Below are 24,375 nucleotides of genomic sequence, written 5' to 3' on the forward strand. Positions count from 1 at the left end.
GATGAGAATATTTCAGATTGTATATGAAACCAGCACATTGTACTCCTTGATTGCACTAATGCACACAGCTATGATTTAGTAATAAAAAAAAATAAGAAAATAATGTAAGAAGGGTTTCACCACCCCTACATCTATGAAAGGGCGTGGCAACTCAACGTAGGCACACTGGAAATGAAACCCAAGAAGCCTTTCTAGACTAAAAGTTTTTCGTAAAATCCATTCAATTAACAAACACTGAGTGCCTGACAAAAGCTGCAAAGTCAATCTGTTGGATTGATAGGTGTCTCTCACATACACGGTTCTGAGTTAGACATAAAGATTACCATGAAGGAACATGGAATGGGCCCTAGAGAAACTTACAATCCGCAATTTAAAGACATGTCCATAGAAAGTACATATGTGGTACAGGAATCAGAAGTTATAATATGGTCTAAAAAAGATGGCTGGGACATTGTGCTAAGGGCACCTAAGGGGAGGAGCCACGTTAGAGGCCGAGTTTGAAGTGGCCCTTGAAGAGATGCAATGGTTTGGAACTGAGACTGGAGAGGAGCGCCCCAGAGGGAGCGGCGCTCACACCTGCAATGGCACCGAGGTGTGCAACGGCTGTTTGCGAGGAAATGGGAAGCCAGGGAACATTTGTGAATAGGGAAATGGTATGGTAAGGGTTGTGTAGCGGGAAGGGCGAACTGCACAAAGTATGTAAACTCTGGTCTGTGGCAAGGTGGAAGTGATGGAGCGGAAACACTGGACTCCTGTAGGTCCCTGGAGATGTGCGGCTGTAGCTTGGGAACAGACCAGAGCAGGCGATATGGGTTTGGTAACCTGGGCGTCCTCCGTTGTCCATCACTGAGAAGTCCTGAAAAGAGCAAAGGGTCAGGGCAGGTTCTTGCTGGAAGATGATGGCATCAGAAGGGCGGACTTCCACACTAACCATCCGGTTCAATGTCTGACACTTCAAAATTGCAACCCTCCAGCACAAGCTGAGGTCTGTGGGGAGGTGGGAAGTAAGGATGCAGAGAACCCGAGAGGATACTGCTTCCCGCGGCTAAAACTAAGCAAGGAGTAAATGGGATATATTTAAAACTCAGCATCTTTGGACATTTTTCAACAGCCATGTTTCTTGGCCTAAAGAAATTAGAAAGGGAGTCCTAGTATTTGAATACGTTGATATGGCCTGCATTTTTCTTTTTTTTTCTGAAAGGGTTTTTTAAGCCACTTCGTTTTCCTGAAAGCCTTGTAAGTGTGCCGGCTGTCTGTCATGGCTGTCAAGGAGCAACTGGGGCAAGAGTCTGTGGGTTCAAGTGATGTTATTCAAGTTCACCTTCTACTGCGCCCCGAAAATGGAAAGGTTCTGGGTCCACTCTGCGGCCTGGCCAGGGAAGAACTTGACATAGTTTTCCAGCAGGTAAGTAGATGGGCAAAGAAAAGAAAACTGGGTATGAATAGAGCCCCGTGGGAAGCAAGAGTTGCCTGCATGGACCTGCCTTTACCCTCAAACCCAGAAGAGCGGGGTCGCTCAGGGCTAGTGATGGCGCTGGAGGTGTCTGGAGGAAATTCAGATCTCATCTGCGCTCCAAGTTACCCCGCAGCTCTTTCTCCGGGAAAATAATCAACATTCGGAGCCATCTGTCCTCGCCCAGTTTCCCGGGGTCGAGCAGGGGGCGGACGGGAGGAAAGCCCTGTCGCTGGAAGCAGAAGGGCCCAGGGAATCCCGCGCAGCTGCCCGAGCGCGTAGCGGCGGGGCATCCCGGGGCTTTCCCGGCCGCCAAGCGCGCGGCGGTCTCGGGGCTGCAGACTTCAGTCCGCTGCAGCCGGGTAGGAGCGGTGGAGCGAAGCAGGTAGGTGTGGAGCCAGCCGGCCCGGGGCTGTGGGGCGCGGCCGGCGCTTCGGGGCAAAGGGAGGCGCCCGCCGGGGTGTGGGCGGTGCCCGCCCGCGCCCCGGCTCCGACAGCGCTGTCCCCGGCCGAGCGCACAGCTCCGGCGCCGCGAGGCCGAGCCCGGCGTCCGCGGCAGCGCCTGGCCAGCTGCACAGCTCCGCCGCCCACCTCTACAGCCGCGAGCGCCGAGCAGGGGAGGAGGAGGAGGAAGGGAAGGGGAGGGGAGGAGGCAGAGGCGGCGGCCGCTCCAGCCCGCGGGTGCGCGGAGCGCGAGAGGAGGCGGAGCGGGAGGCTGGGGCGGCCGCGGCCGGTGTGCGCGCCGGGCCGGCGAGCCGCGGGGAGGGGCAGCGGCGCCCCAGAGCGCCCCGCCTCGCCTTCGGCGCGCAGCTCCCGCCCGGCTCCGCCACAGACACACACCCACCAAGCACCTAGCGCCCTCCGCCCTCCGCCCCCGCCGCGCCTCGGGCAGCCCCGGCGAGCCGCAACTCCCGGGCTGAAGCGTCCGGCGTCCCGGCTCCTTCCGCGCGGCGAGCTCAGCCCGGCTCGATTTTTCCTTTTCCATCCCGGCCCTCTCTCGGCTACGCGGTGGTGGTGGCGGCGGCAGGGGGATGGGGGCCCGTGCGGGGAACCGGGTGAAGATCGATGAAGATTATTGTTCTTTTTAAGGATGCCTTCGGTTCCTCCCGCCGCCTCTCCTTTGAGTCTTCCTACTAGAGACGGTGAACCCAGGTCAGGGATGTAAAGACAGTGGGAAAAACACGCCAGCAGCTCCAGCCCGCCGGGGAGACCCTCCTCTCTGTGGAGGGGAGGGGGATTTCCAGCGACAGATCGTTGGCCAAGGGGATCGTCGCGGGGAGAGGAGCCCCAGAGGGAGCGGGGAATCCCACAGCCCTCTGTGGTGCCCGAGCCCCGCCGCCTGCTGAGCGGGGTCTGCGGGAGCTAGGTAAGTGGCGGGGCCCCCCATCGCTGCTCCCGGGAGGGGGTCTTCCTTTAAGAATGAATCATCGCGGCAGCCGAGCCAGACTTGAGTTGCTAAAGGAACTGGAAACTGCCATATGGCGCCGAGTGGACTTACACACAAAGCTGACTTAGCCTGGACAAGGTGTCTAATGTAAGGCTCCTTCCCAGTGGGGAAGGCACTCAAGTGTTAGCCCCTGAAAAGCCTCCCAGCAGCCTGAATGACGAGGGATGGGGAGTGTTATTTCTAGGAGAGGAGCTCTTGTTGCCTTCTGTTCATTTGTTGGTAAATGCCACACTCACACGCACACACTTGTGGGACTGGAGGTAGGGAGCGTGATGTCTCTGACGGATGAACACAGAACCATGCATGTGTTTTATTCTTCAAGCTTGCGCGGTCTCTGTTCTGTAGCACGATTCCCGAGAGAGAGCACGGGTCTCCAGGGAAAGAGCTTCATGGCTGTTTCCAACACACTCTGCTAGGGGACCTGGGAATACGTTTGCCCTGGATGGCACCAAAAGATATCGTCCATTTGCCTCATCATTTGCTCCCAATGCTTAATGACTCTTTTGAAAATAGTATCTTGACATCCATTTTCTCGAGTTATGTGCATTTATGCGTATTCATTCATAAAAATTGTCAGCGTGCAATATGCACAAATCTGCCGTTCATGCAACATTTATGACTGCACGAGTGTTTTAACAAATAATACAAGATCACGCTGGAAAAATTTAATATGCACAGATGTACACGGGGTTGATTTCGTGCGTGTTCAGCATTTCTCCTAATTAAGTTATGCAATAATGTGAATATTTTAAATATTTTGCATTTTTATTTTTGCACTGATTGGTTTTGATTTTTTTAAGTCCAAGACAAAGGAAAAATAAACATTTTGTAATTTTTAAATGTGTAATATTGAATGTGGGACAGAGGTTTTTGGTTTATTTACCAATAAATGCCAATCAAGATGTTACATTTCATAGGACAAGGGAAAGAGATTTCAGTCCAAGATCTACTCTTGCCAGTGCTGAATAATTTAAAAGGAAAGGTTTTATAAAAGAGGGTAACATTTTAAAAATGATATACGTAGGTATAAAGAAAAAGTTTTGTTTTATCTATTTCACTCTTGAGGGGTGTGTGTGTGTGAGAGAGAGAATAAATATGAAGTTGTCCAAAGCTTAACTTGTAATACATGAATAAAACCTATAGACATCCAGACTAGAGAAAATCTTTGTTGTTAAAGAAAAACAACTTAGAACAATGCCCTGACATGTACCTTTTACATGTGTTTGTGCATTTGTCTGGTCCTTGAAGTGGTATTTTTTAATGTAAGGCATGAAAAGTGCTTACTTGGATTTGCATGGACTTTCTGAGAATATTGAAGATCTGGTGAATAAGTCACTTTTCCCCCACTGAATGAAAAGAACCCTCATCACCTAAAAGAATTAGTGTATGATTCCACAGTGTAAATGCTATGTAATCCCCTCTCTTGCCTTCATGTTCAGACCAGTTGTTTATCACAACCAGAATTCTGTCTACTGCACCCCTCTTCCTTTTCTGGCTGTATTCAGACTTTTGGAGAAAGGAGTGAATCACTGGGCAGTTCTCTTTTCTTTCTTTCTCCTTTAAGCATCACCTTTCTATCTCCGAGTTAGTGTTCCCCAATCTCCCTCAGACACAAACTCATGCTCAGACTACAGAAAATAACTCTCCTGCCTGCCGCTTTGAATGTTCTCATCCTCACATGCTTCTTTTCTATTGCCTCTCTTTTTCTTTTTCTCTTGTTTTTCTGAAGAGAACCAATCTGTGCATCAGTTGAAACTATTTGCAGTTTCACTGTTCTCCGAATCCCACAGTTCACCTTTGCAAACATATGTGTTTACTGAATATTTAGATGGGATTAGTTAAGAAATTATTACTCTATCCAATCCTTTCTGTTTGGCTTTTAAAACTTCCTTGTTTCTGTGACAGGGCAACTGTGGACATCAGCCTGCCATCCTTATTTTCAATAGGAGAATAAATATTGCTACAAAAAGTGAAATGGCAAGATAGGGCTTCAGTCACATTTCTTGGCAACTTAAAGCGTATCTCTCCAGTTTTTCTGTATACCTGCCTGCAGGTCTGTAAATGTGCAAGTTTGTTGGGCATCCTCATTACCAACTGAAAAGAATATTTTTTTCTTGAGTGTATATCTGGCATATTTCAATGATACACCAGTATACTTGTTTATGTATAATGAAAGGAGACCAAAATGCTGGTGAAATCTAGGGAACCTACGGGCTGTATTTCATTCTTCCATAATGCAGCTTTCCCTTGATTAGTTAGTAATTAGTTGCTTAAAAATTGCTATCCCTTAAAGACTAATTCTGAAGGAAAATTCTTAAACTTGGTAGGAAATCTCCTCACATACATTTGAAGGTAAATATATGCAGTTAAGATATTCTACTGATTTTGGAATGTAATATTATTTGAGATTTGCTTTTATTCATCAAATGGATTTTGCCTAAAATCATGATGCCTGTTATTTTCACAAGGGCTTCAGAGGAATGGAGAGTACATATGCATTATATGTGATATTTGTAAAGTTCATGATTTTTTTTAAGGTTAGAGTTTATGGCCTTTTTACTCCCAGAGTGATAAATTTTATGGAGCCGAGCAGTCTTAAATTTTTTAGTTACATTCCACAAGTATCTTTATGTACTAGATCTATAGTCTATTCTGTTTCATTGCATATTTCTTCCTTGTAGGAGAAGATTCCCAAATTGTCAGCATGAATTTGAAATAAGAAGGCAGTTTAGCTTGAGGCTGATTTTTAAAATGTGGGTGGGATTTTATCAGAATCCTAACACATTAGAAAGTATTATCCTTATGGTGACCCTAGAAACTGAGGCTGCCTCACACAGGACACAGATATCTGTTTGGTCAATTTCTGATGATAGTTTATTTTAATTTTCAGTTTTAAAAAAATTTTGTGAATTACTTTGAATAAAGTGTGGTACTACAAATACTTTTATTTTAGCTATTTTTAGAATTACATATACATGTTTTAAAAAATTACTAGTTTTAGAGTATTTTCTTTTACGTACTTCCCCATTTTTTCTCTATAAAATGTAACCCCAATATTTTAATGGAAATTAAAATATACTCACTTACCAGATTTACTTACTAGTATATTTTTAGAATGCATTTATTTTATTAAGTATTAAATATAATAAAATCACGAGACCATAAATCATAAATTGATATTTTCTTCCGTAAAAGTTTATATAATATTTGAAGTAAAGTTTTTTCTAAATAGCCACTGCATCTGTTTATGTGAAAAATATTATCTGGATTAAATTTGAAAGATATAATGTTTATCTGTTGCTTACAGGATGCCATAGAATCCAATATTTAGTTATATCATCATGATTGATTGACATTGTTATTTTTCACACATATATTAGGTCTTACAGGTTCAGTTACATTATATAACCAGCTGTCAATCTAAAATTGGCTTGTTATAAGAAAGTTCATTTTAAAAGTTTGGCTATTTTAGAACTTGTTTACCTTTCCTCATAAAAACAGTACTTTAAATGATGTTTAGGTCCTCAGGCCAATCCACCAAATCCCTTTTAATCAGTAATGTACCTAGAGAACTGTACTGTTAGTCCTGAAAATCCCAATCATGATGCATAGCAGTATTCCTGGGGAATCATTTGTTTGAAGTATTTATTGACTTCTCTTTGAGGCTCTCTTGGGATACAGTGGCAGATGCAATACTGCTTAGCACCACAAGGAGGAGGAAAAAAGGAGAGGAAGTTTGTACCCAACAGACGCTGAGGCTTCAGACAGAATGAAGAAGGCTTTGTAAGAGTGGTATAGACAAAATGTTGAATAATTGATTCGGAGTTCTATCATGAGAGCAAGGGAGTGCATCACTCCTTATTTGTTATTTCATCCTAAAGATATGCACTGAGTTCCTTCCCTGTGCTAAGCCCTAAGCTAGTTATTAGGGACATAAATATGAATAAGACACCATGCCCTCACAGTCTACATGTATAGATGAACAAATCACACACACAAAAAAAATTGTAAATGCTATTGGCAGGCTGGGACAGCAATCTGATTGAGTAGTTGCATAACAGAAGCATCTCAAGGGGGAGAAAATACAGTTGCTTTCAGTTCCTGGATATATTTAGAGCCTTGATTCTCTATTCAGTCAGATCCAGTGCCCTCTTTTTTGAAGCACTATTTGGTAATGTCCCCTTTACTTTCTGGAAATGATATTAATAGGTATCGTAACTTATCTATACATGTAATATTGTACTTACTTAATTTTTGTTGATACATAATATTTGTACTTACGGGGTATGTGTGAGATTTTGTTATATTCATAGAACATGTAATGATCAAATCAGGGTATTTAGGGTACCCAGTATCTTGTGCATTTATCATTTCTATGTATTGGGACATTTTAAATCTTTTCTTCAAGTTACATTGAAAATATATTATTGTTAACTTTGGTCATCCTACTCTGCTAATGAACAGTGGAATTTATTCCTTCTATATAAGTGTTGCACATATAATCTTTGAAAATCAACATGAATTCCCTATCTATAATAGAAAGGATAAATAAGAGGAAAGTAAGCCAAAGGTAAAATAGACGTATCAATATGTATATATTGACATATAACTTCACTGGAAGATGTGACAAAATAGACGCTTACCACTTAAAAAGTGTAAGTTTGGACAAGAAGATAAGTTTGGGTAAGATAAAAAGATAAATTTGGATAAAAAGATAACATTCAACTGAATATTGGTGACCCTTTGGATATTTGCATTTTGAACTAAGAGTGAAATAAATATATTCATTGAGTGTGACAGCAACAATTGTAAACAGATGTGAGTGTGCAGTATAACTGAATCACTTAACAGGAGCAGCATTATAATGGGTGACATCACTTTCCAAAATGTGGAGCAAATCTTGGTGATGTTCCAAATATGGTAGTTACATTCTTGGAAAATTCCTGTGTAAAAGTATGTCATGTACAATAGGGCTAGGATCTAGTCATAGATAATAGAAAGCACACTTTTATTGACATCGGTGTCTAGTGAGATGTGTGGAAGTTGTGATGGAGGGGGAATGTGTGCCACACTGCAGACTTTCCTGCTTTTCTGGGCCTTGCTCTCCAACTACTTCACAAGTTTAGAAAATTCACTGAAGCATTGATTATGGCTATTTTTTTCTCATTGAAGAAAGCCAATCCAGTTCTACTGTGTGACTGGCTATTTTGGAAAAACAGAATTCTCTTAAGTTTTTAGTATGTAAGTAATTTAGAAGTTGGCCTAATAATCAACAATATAAACACCAACAAAGATAAACACCAAACCATATAGATTGCTATACATTCAAGACATCTTAATAGTAGTCACAATATGTGAGGCTGGCTGATAGAGATGATTTGATCAGAGCTGTCAAGAGTTTCATTTTCTACGTGGGAGTGCCAGGCAAGACTTAACAGATGAAGTGACATCTAGCTCCTTTTAAAAAGATGAGTTACTGCACAGAGATCCTCACCCTCAGACCCTGATACGTGGGCAGCTGGGTTCCCCAGGAACTCAAGCAGGGCCTAGGAGGCTGCCCCAACCCCCAGGGGTCTAGCCCTCCAGCTGGAAGTCCACCCCTTCCTCCTTTGCCCCAGCCCAAGGCCACATACCCAGGACTTGCCTTGGAGACCCCCCTCCTTCTCACCTATCTGTCATCTGGGCCCTACACCTCTCTTCCTCCTTTCTCTTCCCTCCTTCCCTTCTCTCCTCCTCGATGCTCCTCCAGGCCAAGACTGCCTCACTTCTGGCAGTGCCCCCCCAACTCTGCATTGTGAGTTTTGCCTATGTCTTATCATCAGGGGTCTCACAGCTGAAGAAGCTGTAGTCAGCAAACCCCATGTTGTGCAGAACCAGGTCCAACACATACCCTCAGCATTGATCTCCATCTTCTTCCCTAGCACCCGTACGACCATATATGTGTTCATAGCAGCACAGGTCATGGCTGTGTCATCATCACCTCCAGGGTCATTGCCACTGTATGTGGCTCCAGCTTCCTCTTACCAACACAAGTACCTCTGGAGTGGCAGGAGAGGGGAGATCATTGCCCACCACCGACCTTCAGAAAGCCAAGGCACAGAGGGCATGCCCAGTCCTGGCTCCTGGCCTGAGTCTGACCCAGTGTTCATGACAACAAATACAAAATTAAAGCATGTGTTTTCTTAGACTTTAAGTGTCTATGTAGTTGAGCTTGACCCTTGAAATCATGAATAATATGGATGGGAGAAGACAGATCTGCTAAACCAATTTGTAGAATACTAGAATAAAAAAGAATATTCCCTTGCCTTTCTGTCTTGGAGCTGGCCATAAAGAAATTCTCTGACCTATCTTGTGTGATTGTAGGAAATAAGACTCATTTCAGTGGAGGAAGAAATTCTTTCCACTGGAGGAAAAAATATTGTACCAAGATGCCAACAAGTAACTGAACATACAGAAAACTTCCAAATAGAGGGTGACATGTCAAGGATGGGCATGGAAGCTCCACTCCTCTTCCCAATATTTTGCCTTACACAGTACTTCATTGATAGCCTTGGTAATATCTTTCATACTGGAGACCACAACACACCACTTGCAGCATTGCACAGATAGTCCAGACGTAAATCAACAACAACAACAGCAACAACAACAACAACAAAAAAAACTTAGGACTTACTCTGTACTATGGACTAATGGATCTAATATATACTTAGAGCACATTTAATGCAACAGCTGCAGAATACATATTCTTCCCAGAACAGAGGTTACTCTCAAGGGTAGACCATACTTTGACTACGAAACAAGTGTTCAAAAATTCAGAAAATGTGAAAACATATCAAATATCTTCTCTAACCACAATGGGACAAAACTAGAAATCAACAACAAGAAGAACTTTAGAAACTACATAAATATGTGGAAATTATAATAGGCTGGTGAATGACCTTGGGCCAATGAAGAAATTAAGGGGAACTATGAGCCTACTGGAAGAAAATATGAGGAAACTCTTCAGGTCATTTGTCTATGTAAAAATTTCTTGAGTAATACCACAAAAGCACAGGTACCAAAGCAAAAATTGAGATCACATTAAGCTAAAAGCCTTCTATACAATGAACAAACAATCTAATATATGTATACCATGAAATACCATTTAGCCATAAAAATTTGGAGACTTTACATCTTTTGTATTTACCTGGATGGAGTTGAAAAATATTCTCCTTAGCAAAGTATCTCAAAAATGGAAAGAGAAGCATCAATATACTCAATACTGATTTGAAGCTAGTAGATGAACAACTACAGGCCTACACAAAAGAAAAACAAGTTAAATTCAATAAGGAAGGAGGAAGCTCTCACCTGTCAAGTGATAATGTAGGGGTATATGGTATACCTTGTAGGTGAAGAACTCAACCACGACTCGTACTTTACCTTACTACCTTGCAATGCAAACGATGTAACCTAATTGTGTGTACTCTTATATTAATCTGAAATTTAAAAAAAGTCAGGAAAGTGATAGACAATCCACATGTGGGAAAAGACTTTTTTCAAACTATCACTCTTACAAAAGATTTATAACCAGATTATATAAGGAGCTCAAACTACTCAATTGTAAAAATGTTAAGTAATTTGATTTCAAAATCGGCCAAAAGATCTGAATAGACTATTGCAAAGAAGACATAGAAATGGTAGGTAGGTATATGAAAAAAAATGTTCATCACTAATCATCAGAGAAATACAAATCAAAAGAAGGAAAAACAGGATAGCAAGGAGATACCTGCACTTCCATGTTTCACAGCAGCACTATTCACAACAGCTCAGATTTGGAATCAGTCTTAACCATTCTTTAGCAGATGAGTGGCTAAAGAAAATGTGATACAAATACACAGAGGAATATTATTCAGCCATAAAAAGAATTAAATCCATTCATTTGCATCAAAATAGAGGAAACTACAAATCATGAAGTAAAATAAGCCAGGTACAGAAAGACAAAGTGGCGTGTTCTCACTCATATATGGAACCTAAAACTTAAAACAACTGAACTCTAGGAAATAGAGAGTAGAATCATGGTTACTAGTAACTAGATGGTTACTAGATGGTTGGGAAAGGTAGCGGGAAGGAGGGATAAAGTGTGGATGGTTCATGGCTAAAAAATATAGTTAGATGGAATGAACAAGGTCTAGCATTTGATATCACAGCAGGGTAACTGTAGTCACCAATAATTTATTGTATATTTTCAAATAACTAAAGGAGCTGAATTGGAATGTTCTTAACACAAAGATGTGATAAATGGTAGGGGTAGTAGTAGTTATCTGAATTACCCTCATTTGATCATTATACATTGTATGCCTGATTAAAACATCACATATATCCCATAAATATATGCATGATTTATTTACCCATAATAATCTAAAGTAACAATAAAATAAAACTTAAAAATAAAAAAGATGAGTGATCATTCTGGTGGAAAGGGTGGCAGATGGAGAGTAGTCTAGACAGAGGGAGCAGCATTTACAAAGTAGCATCATCAAAAGGGCTTGGCTGGTCACTGCGATTCAGTGTACACAACCTGTTCGGAAGTGATGGGAGAAGAAGACTGCAGTTGGATGGGAAAGGTGTTGTAGGCCACCCTACGTCATTTCGACTTTATCCTGTAGGACTGGTGGTGGAGAGTTAACTACTTTTTAAAAGGGAACATTGTCCACTTCGTTTTTGAAGATAATTTCTGAGCTGGCATGAGGAGTATGAACAGCAAGACAAGAAAAGATTAACCCTTAGGAGACTAGTTAGGAGTCAGCTGAGGAATATAAGTAGGATAAGGTTCAGGATTTACCTTAAACAAGGATGGTGTAGAAGGGCAAGAGAGTTTGATTCCCAATGGCAAATGTTTGCAATCCAAGTGTCTCCAAGTCTTCTAGCTCCCAATACTGGTCATTGTAGCAGGAAGAAATTAGTCTCCTTCTTTTCTTTTCAGGGTCATTATATTAATATTAGTTAAGCTATCTTGAGCTTCTGTGGTAAACCTCCATATTTCAGTAGTTTGTAGAGTAAGCATTTTTTTTTTTTTGCTTATATGAGAATCCAGTGTGTGTGTTTTGTGTGGTTATGTGGGGACCTAGACTCTTGATTCTAGGAACTCGTAGTTCTCTGTATCTAGCTGACATTTTGAATGAGAATGAACATAGAGAAAGCACATACAAGAGGGGCACACCTCACTTCCATTCACATTCTGTGGGTGAGATAGTCACCTTGCTCCATCTGTGTATAAAGAGAACTGGAATGTGTAATTGCTGCTACTCGCAGCAATATTTCTGTATCATGGAAAAAGAAACACAATTTATGCTATAGGTAGGAAAATCTTAAACTCAGGAGACAGCCTGAATGCCACTTAGGCATTGCATCCCTCTCAAAGTGCACACCAAGTCCCTCATAACCAAGACACTAAGTCTGGATATAGCCCCTCATTGTCCAGACGCCTTTGTGCTTAAAGGCATATTATCAGCCTCACAATATACAGGCATGTGCCATTTGATTGCACTTTGCTTTATTGCCCTTCACAGATACTGTACTTTTTACAAATTGCAATTTTGTGGCAACTTCACGTGAAGCAACTGTCATGGCACCATTGTTCCAACAGCCTGTGCCCACTTCATGTCTCGGTGTCACATTTTGGTGATTCTCACACTACTTCAAACTTTCTTGTTATTATATCAATGATGGTGATCTGTGACTAGTGATCTTTGATGTGATCATTGTAAATGTTTTGAATGCCATGAACTGTGCCCCTATAAGGCAAACTTAATACATGCATGTGTTCTAACTGCTCCACCAACTGGTAATTCCCATATATTTTTCCCTCTCTTCAGGCCTCTCTTTTCCCTAAGACACAACAGTACTGAAATTAGACCAATTAATAACCTTACAGTGGCCTCTAGTGTACCAGGGAAGAGAGGAGTCACATGTCTCTCACTTTAAGTCAAAAGCTAGAAATGACCAAGCTTACTGAGGAAGGCTTATCTAAAGCTGAGATAGGCCAATAACTGAGCCTCTTGCACCAAACATATAGCCTAGCTGTGAACGTAAAGGAAAAATTCTTGAAGGAAATTAAACATGCTACTCCAATAATGGCACAATAGTAAGAAAGTGAAGCATTCTTGTTATTGATATGGAGAAAGTGTGAGTGGTCTGGATAGAAGATAAAGCCAGCTATAAAAACCAGCTACAATATTCTCTTAACCCAAAGCCTAAGGCAGAGCGAGGCCATAAATCTTTTCAGTCGTGTGAGAGCTGAAAGAGGTGAGGAAGCTGCAGAAGAAAAGTTGGAAACTAACAGAGGATAGTTTACAAGATGTAAAAATGAAGCCATCTCCATAACATAAGGTGAGGTAACAAATGCTAATATAGAAGCTGCAGTAAGTTATCCAGAAGATTTAGCTAAGATCATTGATCATTGATTTAGCTAAATTTGTTTTCTACTTTTCAATATAGGTGAAACAGCCTTCTGTCAGAAGAAATACCATCTAGGCCTTTCTAGGGAGGTTATCTTCCTTTAACAAGGGAAGAGAAGTCAATGTCTGACTTCAGCGCTTCAAAGGACAGGCTGACTCACTTGTTAGGAGCGGAAATGCAGTAGGGACTTAAGTTGAAATCAGAACTTAGGAAGTATCCTAAGTTTTCCCATTTCAAAACTCTTAGGCCCCTTAGGTATTATGCTTAATCTACTCTATCTGGGCTCTTGAAATGCAACAATATGAATGACAGGACATCTGTCTATAGCTTGGTTTACTGAATTATTTTAAGCCCACTGTTGAGACCTACTGCTCAGAAAAAAAAAATATTTCTTTCAAAATGCTACTGCTCATTGAAAATGCACCTTGTCACCTTAGAGCTCTGAAGAAGATGTACTAGGAGATAAATATTTTCATGCCTGTTAACAGCCCATGGATCAAGGAGTAATTTTGACTTTCATTCCTTATTATTCTAGAGATACATTTTGTAAGGCTGTAGCTGCCGTAGATAGTGATTCCTCTGATGGATCTGAGCATAATCATTTGAAAACCTTCAGGAAGGGATTCACCACTCTAAATGCCATTAAGAGCATTCATGATTCATAAGAGGGGGTCAAAATATCAGCATTAACTGGAGTTTGGCAGAAGTTGATTGCAACTCTCATGGATGACTTTGAAAGGTTAAGACACCATGGAGGAAGTAACTGCAGATGTGGTGGAAATAGCAAGAGAACTAGCTTTAGAAGCTTGGAGATAAGACTAAATTGCAGCAATCTCATGATCAAACTTGAGCAGGTAAGGAGTTTCTTGTTTTGGATGAGCCAACAAAGTAGCTGCTTAAAATGGAAACTGCTCTTGGAGAAGCTGCTGTAACATTATTGAATGTTATAGCATCAAACAGATTTAAGTTGATAAATCAGCAGCAGGGTTTCAAAGGATTGACTTCAATTTTGAATGAAGTTCTATTGTGGGTAAAATGTTATCAAACAGCATCACATGCTATGGAGACCTCTGAACAGTCTGTGGCAAACTTCATTGTCGTCTTCGTTGAAGAAATCAACATAGCCACTTTAACCTTCAGTTACCTTATCAGTCAGCAGCATCAACAGGCAAGACCTTCCACCAGCAAAAGCATTATGACCCACTGAAGGCTCAGGTGATCATTAGCACTTTTTAGCAATACAGTATTTTTAATTTAGTATATATTCCATTATACACAACCTATTGCAAACTAAATAGACTACAGTACTTTGTAAACACAGCTTTCATATGCACTAGGAAACAAAAAAATACTGTCTAACTTGTTTTGTTGCAATATTTGCTTTATTGCAGTGGTCTGGAGCTGAACCCACGAGATCTTTGAGGTATGCCTGTACAATGAGGGTCAAGGTTAGAATAATTGCATTCAAACCTTGAATGAGAAGAGTGGGAGACATAGACTAGTCATTGTCCCACAACGTGGAATAGATCTTACTAGAAATTGTTGAAGAACCCCTGTTCTGGCAATAGAGCAAATTTCTTTTTTAGATGCTGATTTGCTATCGTGGAAGAACACCTTTGTTCATTGTTCCCAGTAGCCCTGGCCACCCTCTGGGAGGTTCCTCATTGTTCACTACTCTGTATGGCCACATCCAAAATAGACATTGAGAAGTGTGCTTCCTGAAACTTAGGATACTTCCTCAGCCTTCTTTTTCACAGTCCAAGTCTAGATGCCTATAGGTCATTTTATAGTCACTGTTTCTCTTTCTTTTTTCTTAAGTTTCCCTCTTAATTTCTTTGACAATAATATTCCCTCAAAATCTTCATAGGTTACATATCTATTTGCTTTCTGTCAATTATGCTACTAACTACTAACTAATGAAGGTTCTTATTCATAATTTTTGAACCTACTTCATTCCTTTGCTTGCATCTCAACTACCCACATATGGAGTAATTATGTTGGGGTCATCTCAAAATAGGCTTGAGTGGTTAAGTAACTTCATTAATAAGATCTTTACTGGGGGCGGCACCTGTAGCTGTAGGGTGCCGGCCCCATATGCCGAGGGTGGTGGCTTCAAGCTCAGCCCTGGCCAAACTGCAACAAAAAATAGCCGGGCATTGTGGCGGGCGCCTGTAGTCCCAGCTGCTCGGGAGGCTGAGGCAGGAAAATCGCATAAGCCCAAGAGCTGGAGGTTGCTGTGAGCTGTGTGATGTCACGGCACTCTACCGAGGGCGGTACAGTGAGACTCTGTCTCTACAAAAAAAAGAAAAAAAATTCTTTACTGGAAGGCTGAGTCACTTTAACTAGGAAGTCATAAAGGACTTCTGTCACTCAAAACCTTTTTCATTGTTATTTTCGTCTCTAAAGCAGTAGGTTGTTCCAGTTTCATGAGGTCTCAGATTTCTACACTTTGGCTTTTCTGCCTTACCTCTGTTCTCAAACTGGCCCTTCTTTCCTGAGGTCATGAATTATTCAGTAATACCTTGTGGTGGGCAGTGAGGAGTAACCACTATGCTCTAACATGCTGGCTCTTTCCAACCATTTCCTCCAAAGCTATAGATCTGCCCTCTTAAGTAATCACAGTTTTGCCAAGGGACAGCATGGTCCAGGCCTCTCATCTGCTGTGTCTGTCTCCTTGCTGATGTCCAATGCCATATTTTCACATTTTTGTGGAATACACACACACACACCCCACAAGGTATCAATTCAAGATAAGTTAGACCTACCTGTCAGGTACAATAAACACTATTTGGGTGATGGGCACACTAAAGGCCCTGACTTAAGCATTGTAAAGATATCCATGTAACAAAAACATTTATATCCCTTTAATACAGTGTGTTCCAAAGATGGCCTGTAAAGTCCCCATACATAGGGAAAATGATAGCTAAATGTACCTTTATTTACAAAGTATTTATCACAAAGTATTTAAAAGGTATTATTTTGAAATATTCTTTATGTGTCAGCACCTCTCTGTAAAGAGACAACTTTATGGGCAAACTTAAGGGGACACTTTGTATTTTGAAATTTAAAAAAAAAGGTAAGTTATGATAATGATAACTGCTGTTACAAACTCCAGAATGTTCATGATTTGACATAATTATCAAGGAAAGAGAGAGAGAGATCAGAAAAGGCACAACGTCCTCTTAAACATCTTGAGTCAGATGTGACAACACTTCTGCTTATATTCCACTTTTGAGACCTAGTCAAAGAGCCCCACCTAGATGCCAGGGGGCTGGGAAATGTAATCCCTGGCTCAACTTCTCAGTGACAATTCTCCCTTATGAAGGTGAAGCACAGATTTAAATAGACAGCTAGCCATTCCTGCTGTTGTCATCTTTCTTCAAAAACAAGTTGAGGGTGGGAATGTTTGTATTATTGTCACCCCCTAGTTAATCCGTAATATGAATGGCATCTCTCCCTTTGCCTGCCTGTTTTCTCTTGGGCTCTCCACTCAGTCTTCTGGAACATCTTCTTGGGAGACACATCTACCTTCATTCTCTAAAGCACCACTTTTATAATGCTCTTGTATATAACAGACTCTGACTATGTGCTTTGGGATATAGGATGGTAATAATAGCATAGACAAGAAACTAATTCTAATTAAATGTTAGATGTTAATGCTTTTAGAAACACATTTACCATTTCTCATCACAGGGATTCTAACACTTGTCTATATCTCACTGGGGCCCTGATACCAGACATTTTCCAGGTCTCTTTGCCTCTAGATACTTCCATCTCTTCATCCAGAATTTTCCCACTGTCCTTTCTTAAAGTGACTTTCTAAAAGTCAGAGGTAGTTTATTATGCAGGACAATGTAACTCTTGTATGTCTCTGACTTCCACAAGGACATTTGCCTGTAGGAGCCAAACGATCCATTATGGTTTTATTCTGAAACCAAGAAGCAATTCTTTCCCAGGAGGTCTTAATGCTTCTCATACTCTTAACTGGCTCACAATTGTAGCCAGCTTTTAAAAATGCACTCAGAAAATATTTAGTAAGCACTTTTCAGATGGAGAGCATTCTGCTAGGCCATGAGGTTAAACAAACCTAGTCCTTACCCGCATGCGGCTTACGATCTGTCCGAAAGCAAACTTGGAACCCCCAGGTCCTCTCTAGTGCTAATTTCAGTGAGTCTGCCATAGGCCCAATGACTGATGATTCTTTGGCTTGGGAACTATTTTGGAAGGGAAGGGGAGCAGAAGCATGCAGCTATGGCATGCTAAATCGGGGGGAGTTGACCCATTATGCTGTTGTCATTTCTCAGAGATAATTTAGTGTTCTGCCTTTGGCCACTTGTGTTAATTTCTGCAGACTCTAGGTCTTGAGATATTTGGTTCTTTTTACATGCCCCTTTTAATTTTCTAACAGGAAAATCCAGCCTAAAAGGAGATCAGCAGGTAGAGAATTGTGGCTGTGCTTGTCCCAATAGATAGGAAGTTAGACTTTCAGAGTATCAGGAGATATCCTGGCCAAATATGGGGAAAGGTGTCTGGCCATATGTGGAGATTCGGAAAGGCAGAGACAGACAGGCAGGCAGATTAAAATGGCCCAGCCCCATACACATAAAGAATGCTGTGGTTTGTGGGGACATAGAGTTTAGGATGAAGTCTCTTGCAAGTGGCACACAGGAGTCCATCCACTTTAGACATCTTCATTCTCAGGAGAACCAGGTGATGGTCACATTATCAATGAAGGGATCCAGCCACAGTGGACAGGACTCTTTCTTAGGCTATTACCAAACTACCAACCACACTTTCCTGGACTTTCACTACAGCTTCCTCACTGGACTCTTAGCTTCTATTCTTGCCTTCTCAATTACGTTTGTACTTTGCTTTATTTATTTATTTTGTTTTACAAATTGCAAACCTGATCATGTTGCTCATTTACTTAAAATGTTTAAAAGTGATTTCCCACTTTTCTTGGGATAAAGGCTGAATCTTTAACTGGGAAGGGGTCCCCCAGTCCTCCTTCATTTCCCAGAGCATCACTAGCATACGGCTGTTGTACACAGTGGGCGATGGACAGTCTGCCCCCTTTCCACCAGCATCATCTCAGGCACTGCTCACCTCTTGTTTTCTGCTGCAATTTCTGACTTCAATGTAGTTCATCTGAGGTGTCCAAGCTTACTTGCCAGACGGCCTTCATGCATAGTTGCTTGGGATGCTCTCCCTTCACACTTTCACCAAATTAATTCTTACCCTTATCTCTGTTCTCAAGTCAGAAGTCACTCAAAGTCATCTCCTTGGCTCCCAGAGCAGGGCAGGCATCCTTTTACACTCTTTTTACACCGGGAGCCCAGTTCCCAAGAACTGCTGTGGAGGGTAGGCCAGAATAGGACCAGAGCAGGTTTGCCTGATGGTAAACCAGCAGGCTATGGCCCTGCACCATTTAACTCACCTACTTTTTTATCTTCTTCTCAAAGAGGATCAGGAGGTCCTAGGAATCTAGATGGGAGTAGAGTTTGTAGGTGGAGGCACATAGTCTACCACTGGTGAGTGTGGCAGTGGCTAGTGGATAGAGATATAGGCAAAGAGAAACATGGTGCTTTCAGTAGAATTTTTCTCTTATTCTTCGTAAGAATAGAACTTAACTTTGTATTTAAGACCATAACTCAGCCTCCTAACATCACAGGAAAGAGAGTGTAGAAGGATGCCTGCTTTCCAATAGAACTTGATGTGACCAGGGAATGGTCTAGGTCTGTGTTGTTCAATGCCATAGTCAACTAGTCACATGAGCTTGTGAATGTGTGAAATGTGACTTGTCAGACTGAGAAATTGAATTTCAAATGTATTTAAAGTGCATTTAAATTTAAGCAGCCACGTGTGGCTAGTGGCTACCATACTAGATGGTATAGGTCTAGCCGGGTGTTTTTCAACCTATTGTATTTCACTGCACACTTGAACCTATAGTTAACCTTCCACAGCACACTTAAATTATGTTGATCAAAAATTTACAAAAGAGTTTGAAAAAAGATTATAATTCCTGTGCTTTAAACTTTAGAAAATAATTTAATTAATAATCTTTAAAAATTTTTATGGCAGACCTAAAATCCTCTCAAACCTAAAATTCTCTCATATTTATTCTCACTGGTCTAGACTATTATTACCATGACTACTTTAGGAAATGCTAAGTTTTAAAAACAGTATAGTTTAAATTCTGGATACATTCACCTACAGCCAGCGTTGGCCTCCAGTTTACCAGATGTTAGCATATAAGTCATCTCTAGTGCCCGAGCCTGTTTTGACTCTGATGAGCATCTCCCAGGAACATCCTATTCCAGGGATTTGAATGGTCTCTTTTGTTCCTGTCTATGTATAGGAATTGTTCTTTATCGAAGGCATTTCCTTATTTGTGTGCGCTGTGTGAAATATAAAGTAGTATACCAATGTCAAACTTTATCTTTCTAAGTACCTGTGTAATATGACCCTAAACGCTTTCTCACACCCACTTTTCCCAAGCAGGACCTCTTGCTTTGCACCGTCCACTCTTCTCTTTCTTGCTCTTTTTTCCCCTATTCTACTTTCCTTACTGACCTCTCACATGACCCCTACAAACACTGTGTCCTTTACCAAGTTCCTTTTCTTTTGCATATTGATTTCTTTTCCATTGTGCTTAATTTTTTCCTTTATTTTTATTTTTTAATGTACCTCTTAGTGTAGTGGTAGGAACGTGAGGCAAACAGATTTCATTTTTATACTTAAGAGATTAATTTTGGTAGAATTTGATGCATCATATTGGACTGAGAATCATTTAACTGCACATTTTAGCAGCAATATGAAAAAAATCTAAAAATGAATTTTCAGGCACAAAATAGTACATCATAGTAAAATTACTCTTGTGAAAGATAATATTTTCCCTGTCCTAAATGAAAAATACATGAATAAAATCTGTTTCGATTTGTAAAAAGTAAAACAAAGATTTATTTTAAATCAGGGCCACTCAGAAATAAATTTGGATAATTGTGATATTAGTGGGTATAGAAACATTTCAGCTTTCTATGGTATTTGAACATTTTTTAAAAAGCCTTCTTTTTATTTCCCCCATATGTTAAAATGTCAAAAAATATCCAGGGAACTAGGAAAGTAGAATGGATTTTAATGGATAATCAATACCTCCCTTTTATTTCTAGCAATTTCTTTGTAGACGTTGGAGGAATAGAAGACAGAAAGGAACTGACTTTTATTGGTAGAACTTCTCTGAATGAGGCTCTATGCCAGGCCTTTCCCAATTATCCCATTTCAGCTTCACAGATTGTTTAACAGGTCTTATTTTTTTTTCCCCATTTTTCATCTGAAGAAACTGAGGTGCAAGTCCACATAGCTGGTAGGTGAAGAGCTATGATTTGAAACTTGGACTGTGGGATTTCAAAATATTTTTCAATAATGTACACATACTAGTTTGCTCCCTTCTATCCCAAGTTGTAATTCATAGAAAGTTAATTTACTGTTCAGGTTGAATCTCAATTTATTTATTTATTTTTATTTCAGAATATCATAGGGGTACAAATGTTTTTGGTTACATGGACAGCTTTTGTTGTGCTCGAGTCAGGGTTTTATAAGTGTTCTCATCACCCAGGTGTCTTCATTGTACCTGTTAGTTTTTTAAGCATCCCTTCTCCCTACTCCCTCCACTTGATTTCCCCTGAGTTTTACTTCCCTCTGTGCACATGCGTGCTCATTGGTTGGTTCAAATTTAATAGCAAGTGCACGTGGCGTTTGTTTTCCTGTCCTTCCCATACTTCACTTAGGATAATGGTTACCAGTTGCATTCAAATTGTTGGAAAAGGCCTTAGTTCACTCTTTCCCACGTCTAAGTAGTATTTCATAGTATATATTAATCCATTCATGAACCTCTGGACATTTTGGTTGATTCCACACCTTTGCAGTTGCAAATTGTGTTGCAATAAACATCCAAGTACAGGTGTCTGCTTGATAAAATGACTTATTTTCCTTTGGATAAATACCCAGTAGGGGGATTGTTAGATCAAATGGTAGTACTATTGAAGTTTTTGAGGACGCTCCATACTATTTTCCATAAAGGTTGTACTAAATTGCAGCTCTACCAACAGTGTATAAGCATTCCTTTCTCTTTGCATCCATATCAGCATCTATTGTGGTTGAACTTTTTAATAAAAGCCATTCTAACAGTGGTAAGATGATATCTGATTGTGATTTTAATTTGCACTTCCCCGATGACTAGTGATGTTGACCATTTTTTCATGTTTATTACCTATTTGTCTATTTTATTTTGAAAAGCGTCTGTTCATGTCTTTTGTACACTTTTTAATGGGCTTGTTTGGGTTTTTCTTGGTGATTTGCTTGAGTTCTTTGTAGATTCTGGTTATTAACCCTCTATCAGATATATAGCTTGCAAATATTTTCTCTCATTCTGTGGGTTATCTATTTGCTTTGTTAATTATTTCTTTAGCTGTGCAGAAGCTTTGTCATTTAATCAAATGCCATTTATTTTTGTTGTTTCTGTGGTTGCCACTGGGACCTTCTTCATAAACTCTTTGTATCATGTTTGTTTTCCATTTCATTTAGTTCTGCTTTGACCTTTGTTATTTCTTCTGCTGCCTTTGGATTTGGTTTGGTCTTCCTTTCCTTTTTCCTTGAGATCTGTTGATTTATGATCTTTGTTTCTTTTTTGATGTAGGCATTTAAGGCTATGAAATTTCCCCCTAGGACTGACCTAGATTTTGATAGCTTCAGTTCAAGGAATCTTTTAATTTCATTATTGACCCTCATTGTTCACTTAGCAGTTTGTTTCATTTCCGTGACTTTATGTACTATTGAGGGCTTCTACTGGAGTTGATTTGTAGTTTTATTCCAGTGTGATTTAAAAGACAAATGGTATTATTTCTGTATTTTTTAAATTTTATTGAAATAATGTTTTGTGGCCTATGATATGATCAGTCTTTGAGAATGTTCTGTGTGCTGATGAAAAGAATGTATGTTCAATAATTTGGGGGTAAGTTCTATAAATGTCTGTTAAGCCCATTTATTCTAGAGTCCTATTTAAGCCCATGTTTCTTCATTTATTTACTTCTTCAATGAAATGTCTAGCTCTGTCAATGGGATTTGAAGTCCCTGACAATTATGATGTTGCTGTTTCTCTCCCTGCTTAGTAGGGTTTGATTTATGAATCTGGGTGCTCCAGTGTTAGCATAAATATTTAAGATTGTTATATCTTCTTGTTGAATTGCTCCCTTTACCATTATATAATGACTCTTTGTCTGTCTTTATTATTTTTTATTTAAATTCAATTGTATCTGATATGTAAATGGCTACACCTGCTTTCTTTTGGTTTTCATTTGCATGGAATATTTTTTCTATTCCTTCACCTTGGGTTTGTATGAGTCCTTGTGGGTTAGATGTGTTTCCTGTAGATAACAGATATTTGGGTTATAGTTTTCATCCATTCGACCAGCCTATATCTCTTTGAATTGGGCATTTAAACTGTTCATGTTGATTGATAGAATTGATAGGTATGATGCTGTTCTGTCATACCTTATTGGATTGTTTCACCTCTTGTGCTACTGTTTCATATGAGCTTTAGATTTAGGGTGTTTTTATACTGGTGGGTGTCTATTGTGCTGATCCAGGCAATTTTCTAGAGGGCAGGTCTGGTCTTTACAAATTCCATCAATGTTTGCTTCTCTAGAAAAATCTTTATTTGTTATTCATACATGAAACTTAGTTTTACAGGTTACAAAATTCTAGGTTGGCAGTTGTTCTGTTTAAGAAGACCGAAGATGGGGCACCAATCCCTTCTGGCTTGTATGATCAGTTGGAAATTCTGCAGTTAGCCTATGGAGTTTTCCTTTATAAGTTACTTGATGTTTTCACCTTGTGGTTCACAGAAATTTCTCCTTCATAATGACTTTGCCCAGTCTGATGACTATGTGTCTTGGTGATTGCCTCTTTGCAATGAATCTACCAGGTCTTCACTGAGCTTCTTGTACTTTAGCAAAATCAGAGAAGTTTTCCTCAATTATTCCCTCAACTATGTACTCCAGCCTTTGTGAATTTTCTTCTTTACCCTCATAGATGCTTATAATTCTTACATTTGTCCATTTTACATAATCGCATTATTTCTTATAGGCTTTGTTCATTTCTCTTAATTCTCTACTCTTTATTTTCGGCTGACTGATTTAATTCAATGGAGTTGTCCTCAGGCTCTGAGATCCTTTCTTCTCCTTTCTACTCTGTTTTATATTTCCTTAAATGAAATTCTCATGTCCAGAAATTCCATTTTTTTAAATGTCCATCTCTTTAGTGAATTTTTCATTCATTTCCTTAATTTTTTTTTTCTGATTTCTTTTGAGTTGTTTTTCCATTTTGTCTTGAATATTATTGAGTTTTCTTACAATCCATATTTAGGATTCTTTATTTGTCATTTTCAGTATTTTTATTTTAGTTGGTATCCATTGCTACAGAGTTGGTATTTCCTTTCAGGAGTGTCCTTTAACTCTTATTTTTCATAATGCTGGAGTTTCATTTTATCTGTGGAAGCTGCCACATCTTATTTTTGGATTCTTATGTGTGTAGATGGGGATTTTCCTCCCCTCACTTATAAAGGAGTGTCTGTTCTATAGCATATGTTGGGTAAGAACCTTTGGTTTTGCCTCTGGGTACTTTGATGGTAATCTAGGCTCTGGATGGATGTCTTGGTAATAGGTATCCTTAGTGTGGTGGTTTTCTCAGTTGATAGTTGTTTGTAGGCTATAGCAGTGGTTGAGGTATGTGTGTGGAAAGATTCACTTTGGTGAGGAAAATGGGGATCTCTGAAGTTCTTTCTCTTTCCCCAGCCTTATGGTTTATCGTTTTTGTTGTTGTTGAGACAGAGTGCCACCCTATGCCCTGAGCAGAGTGCAATCAGAGCTCACTGCAACCTCTGACTTAGGCTGTGGGCATTCTGCTGCCCCAGCCTCTAGAAGCTGCTGTGATTATAGGTGCTTGCCTCAGTGTCTGGTTGGGTTTTTCATTTTTTTTATGA

At 40.1% G+C, this 24,375-nt stretch overlaps 1 protein-coding gene across 1 annotated transcript in view; it reads left to right on the plus strand.

Moving 5' to 3' along the window:
- Positions 1–2,183: 2,183 nt before the first annotated feature.
- The window catches only part of KCNB2 (potassium voltage-gated channel subfamily B member 2), a 434,590-nt gene continuing 412,398 nt past the window's right edge, over positions 2,184–24,375 (plus strand). The window contains exon 1 of the mRNA XM_053558982.1: positions 2,184–2,819. The gene's annotated coding sequence lies outside the window, so the exon portion shown is untranslated. The remainder of the gene's footprint in view (positions 2,820–24,375) is intronic.

The sequence above is a fragment of the Nycticebus coucang genome, chromosome 13 (assembly GCF_027406575.1).
Source record: "Nycticebus coucang isolate mNycCou1 chromosome 13, mNycCou1.pri, whole genome shotgun sequence".
Taxonomy (NCBI): domain Eukaryota; kingdom Metazoa; phylum Chordata; class Mammalia; order Primates; family Lorisidae; genus Nycticebus; species Nycticebus coucang.